General features: G+C 41.5%; 1 protein-coding gene across 2 annotated transcripts in view; it reads left to right on the top strand.

Annotated features, from left to right (window-relative positions):
* Positions 1 to 13229, top strand: part of EGFR (epidermal growth factor receptor) — a 282394-nt gene that overhangs the window by 87907 nt on the left and 181258 nt on the right. The window lies entirely within an intron of this gene.

The raw sequence follows: 13229 nt of genomic DNA, 5'->3' as shown, positions 1-13229 counted from the left end.
AGTGCTCCACTCCGACTCAAGACGCCATCAAGGTGGAGGTGGGGTACTGGTATGGGCTGGTATCATCAAAGATGAGCTTGTGGAACCTTTTCGGGTTGAGGATGGAGTGAAGCTCAATTCCCAGACCTACTGCCAGTTTTTGGAAGACAATTTCTTCAAGCAGTGGTACAGGAAAAAGTCGGTATCGTTCAAGAAAAACATGATTTTCATGCAGGACAATGCTCCATCACATGCATCCAACTAGTACCACAGCGTGGCTGGCCAGTAAAGGTCTAAATAATGGAAAAAATAATGACATGGTTCCCTTGTTCACCTGATCTGAACCCCATAGAGAACCTGTGGTCCCTCATAAAATGTGAGATCTACAAGGCGGGAAAACAGTACACCTCGGAACAGTGTCTGGGAGGCTGTGGTGGCTGCTGCACGCAATGTTGATCGTAAACAGATCAAGAAACTGACAGAATCTATGGATGGTAGACTGTTGAGTGTCATCATAAAGAAAGGTGGCTATATTGGTCACTAATTTTTTGGGGTTTTGTTTTTGCATGTCAGAAATGTTTATTTCTAAATACTGTGCAGTTATATTGGTTTACCTGGTGAAAAGAAACAAGTGAGATGGGAATATATTTGGTTTTTATTAAGTTGCCTAATAATTCTGCACAGTAATAGTTACCTGCACAAACAGATATCCCCGTAAGATAGCCAAATTTAAAAAAAAAACACTCCAACTTCCAAAAATATTAAGCTTTGATATTGACGAGTCTTTTGGGTTGATTGAGAACATAATTGTTGATCAATAATAAAAAAAACCCCAGAAAAATACATCTTGCCTAATAATTCTTCACACGGTGTAGAAGAGTTCAGGTCCCCTATAGAGCGGTTGCTTGGCCCATGGTTGTCCATAGAATCAACTTTTTTTTAATATCGTGTTATGAGAAATTGTCTTTGGTTTAGTTGTATTTGTTCAGCCATTAATCCAAAATAAAACCATTGACGCATGCTGTACTTCCCAGGGAAATGTCAATACATGTCCATAGTGAAACCTATTCTTTTAAAGAGAACTTCATTTGCGGAAGGTGCCTGGCTTTATAATGTGGGTGTGTTCACTATTCTCTGTCTGGTGAAAGTGGATTGTATCTGCTCATGAAGTTTCTATATACAGGACCTCAGAGTTGAGTGTAAGCATTCAGATTTATTATGGATTTCACTCAATGTTACCTTGGACTGTCACTATTAGGCTACTTTGACACTTTAGTTTTTTGTGTCAGTCACAATCCGTTTTGTGACTGATCCGTCGCAGATAGTGTGTTAAACTGATGCGACGGATCATGTTGAAAAACGGATCCGTTGTGCTATTGATATATGATATATCGTGAGAGCATCACATTGCATCTCCTGGACCGTCTGCCGGCTCCCAGGACAGGAGTGTGCAGCTACTTAGAAATACATGAAGCTGATCCACTCCTGTCCTGAGAGCAGGTGGCCGGTCTGGGAGATGCGATGTGATCCTCGGTCGAGTCACACGCGAGTGTGACTCCAGCGTAAATGTTAAGTGAGTGTATAAAAAAACAGTCCAATTTTCATCAAGAGAAGTGAGATGATTTTTTTTCTCACTTCTCATCTGTTTGCTGTCTATGTAAGGTTTGTGTGCTGTCTGTTTGCTGTCTGTTTGCGGTTTGTGTGCTGTTTGTTTGCAGTCTGTGTGTTGTCCGTGTGCTGTTTATTTGCTGTTTGTGTGCTGTTCTTCTGCTGTTTGTGTGCTGTCCGTGTGCTGTTTGTTTGCTGTTTGTTTGCTGTTTGTGTGCTGTCCGTGTGCTGTTTGTATGCTGTTTGTGTGCTGTCCGTATGCTGTTTGTTTGCTGTTTGTGTGCTGTCCGTGTGCTGTTTGTTTGCAGTCTGTGTGCTGTCCGTTTGCTGTTTGTGTGCTGTCCGTGTGCTGTTTGTTTGCAGTCTGTGTGCTGTCCGTTTGCTTTTTGTGTGCTGTCCATGTGCTGTTTGTTTGCTTTCTGTGTGCTCTTTGTTTGCAGTCTGTGTGATGTCCGTTTGCTTTTTGTGTGCTGTCCGTTTGCTGTTTGTGTGCTGTCCGCGTGCTGTTTGTTTGCAGTCTGTGTGCTGTCCGTTTACTGTCTGTGGGCTGTTTGTGTGCTGTCCATTGTGAAAACATTGGTCATCAGCACTGCTCTATTACCGTAAATAATATCGGTCTGTGTATGCTGTCTGAAAAAAAAATCGGATAGCACGCGTCCCATTTACACAGTGGTGTGAGCGAGCCCTTAAAGGCCATAGTGTTACAGAAGCTTCTACATGGAAGTCCATCTTCTCTTTGGAGATACCATTATTCAGGTCTTTAGCATTATCTTCACAGTAACATTTTACAATGTCTAGACTTTCAGAACTGCAGGGTTTTTTCAGTCCTAATATCTGATTGTATTAGGAGAACACTTCATGAGCCATAGGCAAAAAATAAATGATCTCTGATGTACAAAAATTAAAGTATGTTCCAGTCAGATTAAATGTATTTCACAATGTTGATAATCTTCTTCCTGCAATGTCAATGCTGCAAGACCGTACACATTTTTGTGCCGTCCTGTGATATGACATAGCATTCTTCATACCTCCGAGCTCCTCCACAGGTTCTGGCACTCCGTACAGCACAGGAAATGAGTGCGAGAATGGGTAGCACAGATTTGTCATGCTTACGTACAACTGACTCTGCAAACCTTGTAAGACCGTGCCCGGTTTACTCATCCTGTGTCACAGGTACACCATCTGGAACATTTAACATGCCTGCGCTATAGTACAGATTAGATACAACAAATCGGTACAGGCCTGGCAAAGTCACTGGGGTCAAACTATGTATTATGTAACGGGGTAGGATATGTCAATAGGTATAATAGATATTACCAAGATTATTGGATAGTAAAAGTCCTTTGATAAGGAGCATGGGGACTTCAGTAAGATGGCCATACATATTAGATGTATCAGTCAAATCCATCGATTTCAATGGGACTGATGTATTAAGATCTCCCAACTCCACCTGGTACCTGATTTCTTAGTTTGAGGCAGTTGGATATTTTTGTTCTAAGTAGATAAACCACTATCTAAGCCTTAAAGGGTTGTCCACTACTCGGACAACCCCATCTCCATCCCTATGTTTCCCACCAACAAAGTAGCAACATCTATACTCACCTTCGGGGCTATGGTCTTTCCAGCGTTATCGGCACTCGCTCTCCCAAGGCTATGATACTTTTATGTCAGGCGATCCCTGCAGCCAATCAGTGCTAGCTTCACTCTCCCCTCCTTCGGACAAAGCAAAGCATATGGAGAAAGTGAAGTCTGCAGCTGCTCTCTTACTTCCTCCAGATCTCTTATTATGTCCATTGAAGAGGAGAGCGAAGCCAACACTGGTTGATCAAAGGGATCTCCTGACATAATATCACGAGAGCCAGTGCTGACAACACTGGAACGACCCTGGCCCAGAGATGAGTATAGGTGTTATTTTGTTTAGGGGAACATAGGGATGGAGAAGGGTTAACTGTCCACGGCTAATACACCTCACGTCCCTCTTCCTACTTGAGAAGTCATCTGTGCTCATTGGAGTTGAAACGTAATACAGTTTCTGAAAACCACAAGTGATCAGAGAGCTATTTCTCCTCTTTCATCGTGAATTTTGAGAATACCTTTCAAGATTTTTTTCCGCCTTCCGATAGATTAAGTAACTACCAGTCCTTCTGAACCATAGCGAGTGACACCACTGTGTTCATCAGTGTTTGGCAATAAAGAAGTGTTTCTCATGTCACAGGAAGTGATACTCGTCGATAGACAGTCCCTTATAGCTCATACCCATGATCAGGATTAGTAGCATTTTGGACGCAGCGTATTTTCGGCCCTGCCAAAATGCTGTGATGTACAGCACAAGCACAGTGGATGGGATTTATAGAAGTCTCCTTCCCACTGTGCTTCCTTTTAACACTGCGTAAGCTGACATGCGAAGTGGGTGAATGTCAATATATTATGTGAAGACGCTTGAGATTCCTGCGCGTGAGAATGCAGCGGACGCAGCGAAAATACGCTAAAACCAGAACGCCATATAATCCTGATCGAGGACACATATTCTTAAACTTACTAGGCTCTTAATCGCAAAAAATAGGAAGGAAGAAAGAAAGGTTTTACTAGTCTGAATGACTATTATAAAAATACTAAATTTTAAATGAAGCTTGTATATTACAAAATAAAACAAGTGGAGTCAAGTTGAGCCTGGCTTCTGTGTTTAATAAGGACTTTTTGGGAGAATTGTATCCTGTGCTCTGCGCTGAATGATCTGAAGGGCGAAATTCAACAATGTTGCACATCCAGCGACCAAACTCTTTATCCCTGCATGTCCTGGCAAAACACATAGGTGAGCGATATTTTCCGGCCAAATATTTTATATTCGTGGAGTGATTTAAATGTGAAGCGGGCAATAAAAGAACTTGGAGTAAAAGCCATGGAGAAAGTGAGTGAAATGTTGAGAATTGGCCTTTCTTGGGAGAATGTGACAGTGCAGAGTTATTCGTTATTCCATAGCAACCTGGGTACACACGTCTGTGCGCCTGCTGAAAGACTTAAGAGCAGGTGTGTCCCATGCCAGAAAATGGAGGAAAGCAGGAGAAACAAAGGGAGAAAATGGAGAGACGTGAGAATTTGGCAGACTTGTGTCAATTTGCTAAGTGAAAAGAACAGGAATGGACTTGAACTTGGCAAACTTAAAGACATTCATCATTAAAAAGAAATGAAGTTGATTGTAAATATATATAATGTTGTCCTGTTTCACTCCAACTACTACATGTAAATTCTATAGTTTTTTTTAAAGTACCAGCTATGCATTATCCTCTACACTAAACATCTGTCTATTTAACTATTTATCTCTATCAAAGCAAATCAAATAAGCTTTATTAGCAGGACCAAATACACATTACTTTTGCCAAAGCAAGTGTACAATAGGGACTGCGACTGTGGGGATGATGGGTGGGGACTGTACGAAGCATGGATGCAGGAACATCCTGGGTGGGGACTGTAGAAAGGATGGATGGGAGCACATCCAGGGTGGGGACTGTAGGAAGGATGGATGGGGCACATCTAGGGTGGGGACAGGAGGAAGGATGGATGGGGGCACATCCAGGGCAGGGACTGTACGAAGCATGGATGCGGGAACATCCAGGGTGGGGTCTGTAGGAAGGATGGATGGGGCACATCCAGGGTGGGGACTGTCGGAAGGATGGATGGGGAACATCCAGGGTGGGGACTGTCGGAAGGATGGATGGGGCACATCCAGGGTGAGAACTGTAGGAAGGATGGATGGGGGCACATCCAGGGTGGGGACAGTAGGAAGGATGGATGGGAGCACATCCAGGGTGGGGACTGTAGGAAGGATGGGTGGGGGCACATCCAGGGCAGGGACAGTAGGAAGGATGGATGGGTTCATATCCAGGTCGGGGACTGTAGGAAGGATGGATCGAGGCACATCCAGGGCGGGGACAGTAGGTAGGATGGATGGGGGCACATCCAGGGCGAGGACTGTAGGAAGGATGGATGGCGGCACATCCAGGGCGGGGACTGTGGGAAGGATGGATGGAGGCACATTCAGGGTGGGGGCAGGAGGAAGGATGGATGGGGGCACATCCAGGGTGGGGACTGTAGGATGAATGGATGGGGCACATCCAGGGTGGGGAGAGTAGGAAGAATGGATGGGGGCACATCCAGGGTGGGGACTGTAGGAAGGACGGATGGGGCACATCCAGGGTGGGGACTATAGGAAGGATGGATGGGGCACATCCAGGGTGAGGACTGTAGGAAGGATGGTTTGGGCACATCCAGGGTGGGGACTGTAGGAAGGATGGCTGGGGGCGCATGCAGGATGGGGACTGTAGGAATTATGGATGGGGGTACATTCAGGGTGGGGAATATAGGATGGATGGATGGATAGGGGCACATCCACTGTGGGGACTATGGAAGTTGTTGGCTTATCATAGTTGCTTTTCTCGAAGTCGATGACATTCGCTCACATACCACTCTGTTATCTCCTCTGTGCTCTATCTATCTATCAAATCTTTATTTTTACACTGTCCCCATTAGGGCTCACAATCTAAAGTCTCTATCTGTATGTCTTTGGAGTGTGGGAGGAAACCGGAGTACCCGGAGGAAACCCACGCGAACACGGGGAGAACATACAAACTCCTTGCAGGTGGTGTCCTTGGTGGGATATGAACCCAGGACCCCAGCGCTGCAAGACTGCAGTGCTAACCACTGAGCCACTGAGCCAGTCATCTACAGTATCTATTTATCGGAAAAAGATCAGGGTTTTTCCAACACTAAACTTTTCCCACGCACCCAGCATTTTGTTAAACCATAAAAAGATATCAAAAGTTTAAAAACACCAAAAAAACATCTACTCACCTTACCGCTCACCTCTCCGCACCTTCTTAGCACCATCTACAGGAAGCGAATTACAAAAAAATCATCTCATCTCTAATCAGTAAAATTCCCTGGATTTTCAAGTGAAGCTTATTTCTGCTGTGTTACAGAATCAATATTAAAATGATGCCACTTATTAGGAAACATAACTTCATTAAGACACACAATAGCTGTGCAGATATCCTGCCTTCTGCATCTGCTCTTTATCAAGTGATGAGATTCCTATTAATCACTTTCTCCAAAGTCGATGATCCTGACATCTCCCATTGTCTGAGGATAGAAATGTAAAAGTATGTAGCAGCGATGTGAAACAATCAGATTGACACATTCCGACCCCAGGGGAGCACTCTCGCTTATGACCTACTGGATTACGAGCGTTCTTGTTTCCCTTTCCCATAATGGATTTTAACTGGACATGTGAGTGGCAGACCCTGCTGTGTGCTCATCTAATGATTGCAATCACAACAGCTCAAACAATATCATTTGTCTTGGTTTAACCCCGAAAAATAGACAAACTTTTTATGTACTAGAGATATCTTTGCTTTTTGTAATAATTCTTCTTACCAGTAAAATCTGTAGTGAAATGTATGTCTTATATACTTTAACAGGCAAGCTCATCTCTTTCTGGTCTTCTTTTTGTTACTATGCAGAAATTAGGCTAAAATTCTTACAGTAGTAATTTTATGTCACCTCTTTGGTTGTAGTTGATCTGGACAACTAATACAAATTGGCTTTGTTTTTTTTTTTAAACACAGGGACATACATATGTCAGCCCAAGATGGCTGATTTAGAGCCTGTAAAAAAAGAACTTGAGTTGGACTAGAGATGTTATACTAATTTTTACCACTGATGATGTCATTGATGAACTGGTGATGTCATTTTGTGCAAATGTCATCCAATCCTCTGACCATTTGTTAAGATTAGAGATGAGCGGACCCATGGAAGTTCGGATTTGCTGGGTTCAGCCGGACTTACATAAAGTTGTGTTCTGGACCCGAACTTAACCCTAACGTCATCAGAAGTCACTGACTGAGCAGTTCGTCTCTCCATAAAACTCAAAAAAAGAAATAATAAAAAAGCAGTAAATCAAATTGTCTGACAGAATCTACCTAAATTACATATATTAAAAATACAACTTTATTAAATTAATTTAAAAATTCACCAAATCCTACAGTAATTTAGACACAAGATAATACAAAAAAATGAAAAAAAAAATAAAATAGAATACCCCAGCTACAATATATAGGAAAACCCATAATAGATAGTATAATGGGGTAACAAATAAGCCTAAAATATTTTATAATGATGGGGAATGATATTCTAACTGATCCCTAGGAGAACACTGTCCACTACCTATCAATACAGATATAACAGTAAAGTTACGCGCACCCTAGGGTTCAAGTGGTGCTCCCATTCCACGGCGGCTGTCCCTCAAATAAATATCCATAAACTCCCTCATATACTATACACAAGTTTGACTAACACACAGATATAAACCAACCTATTTCATCTTGCCCAATCTATGTAGGTAAAGCCAAAGGCCAAAATAACTTATCTTGTAGAAGTTTTCAGGATAGCATCCCCGTGTATGTTTTTCATATGGTACAATTACCAAACCAGGGTATTCCTGGATAGGTGTCAAAAAACGAATCTCCCAAGCTTGACGCATTTCCCCTCATATGTTGGGGTTCTTCAGGAGGCCAGTATAGGGCACAGTCGCCATTATTTCCTGGAACTGCACATATGGCAGGAGGAGTCTCCCAGTGTTGCACGTGAGGCAAACAAACATTTACTGTTTGTATAAAGTTAAATATGCTTTTCTGACTTCTAAAACATGTATATTTGGACTATAGCTACAGGGCTAAATAATTAAAATGCCCCTTATTCCAACCCCTACTTCAAAGATCCACCTTAAGCAATGCTTGTAAAAACCTAATAAAAGATGTGTAAAATATGTTTTCTATTCTATTATGAAAGAAAATAAAATCTTTTCAAGACATTTCATCTGATCTTAATTCATGTTTCATTGGCGTCTACGGGATTATTGATGTAAACCTCCCGCCTTATATCTGAGGTCCCATTCACATGTAAGCTGTAAAAGCAGGTTTCTTCACGAGTACGGACAGGTAGACTTCCAGTCTAAGCTCAGAATGTTCTCAGAATCACTGAAAAAATAAATTACTAGGAAGTTTATTCATGTTTTTGTAAAGCCATAGCATAAATTAGAATCTAGACAGTGTTTGAAGGACTTTAAATTCCTCTAGGTATAAGTTAGAGAAGTATTCTACATATATAGACTTGTCCATGTGCAACAACTTACACCTTTGATGGCTCGAATTTGACCAATTCTGCTCTTTCTAATCCATTGCCTCTATATTACCAGCAATTATGTTTTAAAATTGATATAATTGAATATATTCTAACAGCCAATGTGTCATCAAAAATAGATCTATTTTTTAAATCAAGTGTTTTTTTTCTTTTTCTTTTTCCAATATTTTCCATATCAATATCCTTATTTAAAGAATTCAGAAATGTCTAGTTCTTAACCTCACCAATAAGCCAAATAAGCCAATAAGCCAAATACTAGACTCCTACTTCCTCTTTTGTACAGATGATTTTTCATCAGTCTCATCATTACAGACAGGATTCAAATTAGAGGGAAACATCTCTATATACAATAGACAATACAGGATCCACCATTCACAACAGGTTAGGCCCCTTTCACACATCAGTTTTTTGCCATCAGTCACAAATCCGTTTTCTCGATGGATCCATCGCAGATTCTGGCTAAACTGATGCGACGGATCCGACTAGCTGGGGGCTAAATAATAAATTGGAGCATGCTCAGTTAAAAAAAACAGAATTATGACGGATCCTGCGCCTATAGGCTACCATTCTACCAAACGACGGATGGCGACGGATCCGTTGCTGTCCATTTTTTTGACGTACACAAAAAAAGTAAGGCCCCCTTTCACACATCTGTTTTTTGCCATCAGTCACAATCAATCGAAATGTGAAAAAAACAGATCCGGCGACAAATGTGACAGAGAAAACGTCCATAGTAACGTTTTTTGTCTGTGTCAAAAAAACGGACCGTGACAGATCCGTCACCATTCGTCGTTTGTTGTAATGGAAGCCTATGAGCGCAGGATCAGTCGTCATCCGTCAAATGACAGATCCGTCATCGGATTCCGTTTTTTATAACCGAGCATGCCCAGAAGTGTTGTAAAATCACTGCTGGTCAGGAAAAAATGGTACAACGGATCAGTTTTTTTACAGGATCCGTCGCATCAGTTTTACCACAATCTGCAAAGTATTCATCACATTAGTCACAAAATGGATTTTGACTGATGCAAACAAACTGATGTGTGAAAGAGGCCTTACTGTGGACGTCGTCTCCGTCTGACGAACAAACATTTTTCGACAAATCTGTTGAACGACGGATGAAACGTGAGGCCATCCTTCGTAATCCGTCGCTAATACAAGTTGGTGAGAAAAAAATGGATCCAGCGGCATCAGACGCCGGATCCGTTTTTTTTTTCAAAATTCAATGGATTGTGACTGATGGCAAAAAACTGATGTGTGAAAGGGGCCTTAGGAGCAGATTGGTCAAAATTAGAATTCTCCTGTTCGTGCTTTTTCCCCCCAGGAAATTAGACTTACGGAGCAGTATTTATGTCCATATTATCTCTGGGGTCTCTCCATACCACAGAACATAATTACTGTGATATGTAAAAAATAAAAATAAATCCTTACTCACCCTCTGCTCAGCTCTCTGGACCCTTCTCTACTTATTGCCAACCATCTGGTCCCCGTCACATCTTTGGATTGTTGGCGGCAGCTCTAAAATCCCCAGGGCTTCAGTCTCTAAGCCCAGTCTTTTGCATTTGCAAGCCTAGGAGGGTTCTGCGCATGCACCGATAAAGATCAAGGCCCACCGTGCTGACACCAATTTGAAGATGGTGATGAAGACCTGACAGTTGGCGGTGAATAGTGGAAAGGCCAGAGAGCTCAGTATAAGGTTTTTCTTTAAATATTTTTTTCACATTTTGTTGGCCTTTTACAGTCCAGAAAAAAAGTCTAAATCATCCGCCATGTTTCTTAACTTGCACAGAAGCAAATTACAAAAAAGTCCACATTTTGGTAATAACCAGTGATAAAATTGATATTTTTTTCAGATTTTATTTTAAAGTGGATCATGATATGGAAAATTAAAACAAAAAGTTCCTGAAAACTGCTGAAAAAAATAATTTAACATAAACCCCTGATTTAAACATTGGGTGTTTTCAAAAGACACATTCCCTTTAAGAGTGAACACTATTGAAATGTTTGGTTTAAGGCATCTTATCCTTCACCACACTCCTAACATAACAGCATCAGTAGACGTCTGTACAGAAAACAGAGTCTTAAAAATCTGTAATCTACCTACACCAGAGGAACCACAAATGTACACTTTTGGACACTATCCTTCCATTTGATAATAGCCTTTATATAATGTTTTTCTGGGATGATTACAGCCACCATTCACATAAAGGCTTTTAATGACAATGAACTAACCCAATTTAGTGTCCAGTCTTCCCGGACAAGAAGAATATAGTATATTTTGCATCCATAAAGCCTATTCTAGTGTCTCGAAATGAGTCTATTCCCGAAGTCACATTATACTTAGCATATCCCGTAAAGTGTAAGTAGCAGTCTTTGCTGTAAGTGGCTCTCTAATATATACTTGTCATATTGTGGTCAATCTTTAGAAAAAAATATTTTTGGTCTCCTTTACAACTGTTTTAGTCTGAGGACACAAATGTTACAGTTTTTAAAAATAAGTCTCTCGTGTGCGAGACAAAGTAAATCTTTACTCTTTATTTGGAATGAAAAAAAACAACTAAAAAGTGCCCTATTGTAATTACTTATAAGGGACAATCTAGACTTCCTAATAATAATTTAGAATTTCTTTAACGACCACACCACGGCTTAGTTTTCATTCCGTAAAAATTGGCATTCGATGTGTTGAATTTTAAAGAAGTGGCCATTATTGGCCACATCAATATAATGTTGAGAAACAATGTTTCTCTCAAATACCTTGTGTTGCCAATAGTGCCTGTGAGCGGTGTTATTGCAGTCTGCTCTTCCCCATCGATTGACCCCCGGGCTCCATGACCTCTGGGATCCGGTGATGTCACATCAACTTCCTGTTCACCTGACATCACCGCGGCCGGCCTCAGTCTCCATGAGTCACTGAGCTGTGTTCGGTGTTTCACCGCTTGTCACAGCTCAGCATCCCTCTTGCTTGCGGGGCTCTGCAGTGAAGGAGGAGAGGGCATGGAGATGATGAGCTGTGACACTGGGCTGTCATGAGCGGGGAAACTCCACCCACAGCTCAGTGACTCACAGAGACTGGGGCTGGCCGCGGTGATGTCAGGTGAACAGGATGTGACATCACCGGATCCCGGATTTCACGGAGCCCGGGATCAGTTGATGGGGAAGAGCGGTGCACAATAGCGCTGCTCACAGGCACTATTGGCAACACAAGGTATTTGAGAGAAACATTGTTCCTCAACATAATATTGATGTGGCCAATAATGAATATGGGTGAAACTCCCCTTTAATATGCTTTAAATGCTTGTTCATTTGGTAGATATCAGGTTGATCCCTTGTTTTTAAAGGGGTTATCCAGCATGGATTGATGGGGGTCTGACTTTGGGGAACTTTAGAATGGATTGGCTCTCTATTTATTTCCAGCAACCACATGGAGAATTAATAGAATGGTGGTTGGGCATCCATTCTGCAGCTGCTTTTAATAATGGGGATGAAAGTTACCCATTGGGGATAAAAAGTTCCTGACTTTCTACAGCAGTGCTACAATCAGACCCCCTCCAACCAGCAAGTTATCACCTATTCTGTTCATAGGTAACAACTTGTTTTCACTGGACAGCAACTTTAAGAGCTACAGTATCAGCTGCTGCCGCAGGTTTCTGGCGGCAACCTTTTCCCTATTCTCCATTGAGAACAAATAAAAGTGAATCTCAACAAATTAGAATATCCTCAAAAAGTTAATTTATTCAGTAATTCATACAAAAAGGGAAATGCATATATTATATAGTCATTACAAATAGCTTTTATTTCTGTTAATATTGATGATTATGGCTTACAGGCAGCCAATGAAAACCCAAAAGTCATTATCTCAGAAAATTAGAATAATTACCACAAAACACATGCAAAGGCTTGCTAAGTGTTTAAAATGGTCCCTTTGTCTGGCTCAGTAGGCTACACAATCATGGGGAAGACTGCTGACTTGACAGATGTCCAGAAGGCAGTCATTGAACACTCCACAAGGAGGGTAAGCCAAAAAAGGTCATTGCTAGGGAAGCTGTCTGTTCACAGAGTGCTGTATCCAAGCATATTAGTGGAAAGTTGAGTGGAAGGAAAAATTGTGGTAGAAAAAGGTGCACAAGCAACTGGGATAACTGCAGCCTTGATAGGATTGTTAAGAAACTTTTGGAGGATATTCAGATTTGAGATGCAATTGCAGGTGCTCAGCCAGAACATGCACCTCCTTCTAAAGGTGAAAAACTAGAGTACATATTTGCATGTAATTCAGCCTTTGAAGTTTCAGCTACCTACACAGATACGCAGGAAGATGGTGGCCAGGATGAGCACTGATCACTTTTTGCAAAGAATGGAAAGTGGTTATAAATTGCATTTTTTTTCCTCTGGATAAACCTATTAAAGACACATTGATTTTAGTTTTTCTATAATTAATGGTTGTAGCTAACCAT

This window comes from Anomaloglossus baeobatrachus, chromosome 6, assembly GCF_048569485.1.
Source record: "Anomaloglossus baeobatrachus isolate aAnoBae1 chromosome 6, aAnoBae1.hap1, whole genome shotgun sequence".
NCBI classification, from domain to species: Eukaryota; Metazoa; Chordata; class Amphibia; order Anura; family Aromobatidae; genus Anomaloglossus; species Anomaloglossus baeobatrachus.
Note: the sequence above shows the minus strand (reverse complement) of the source record. Positions and strands in the feature narration are given on the sequence as shown.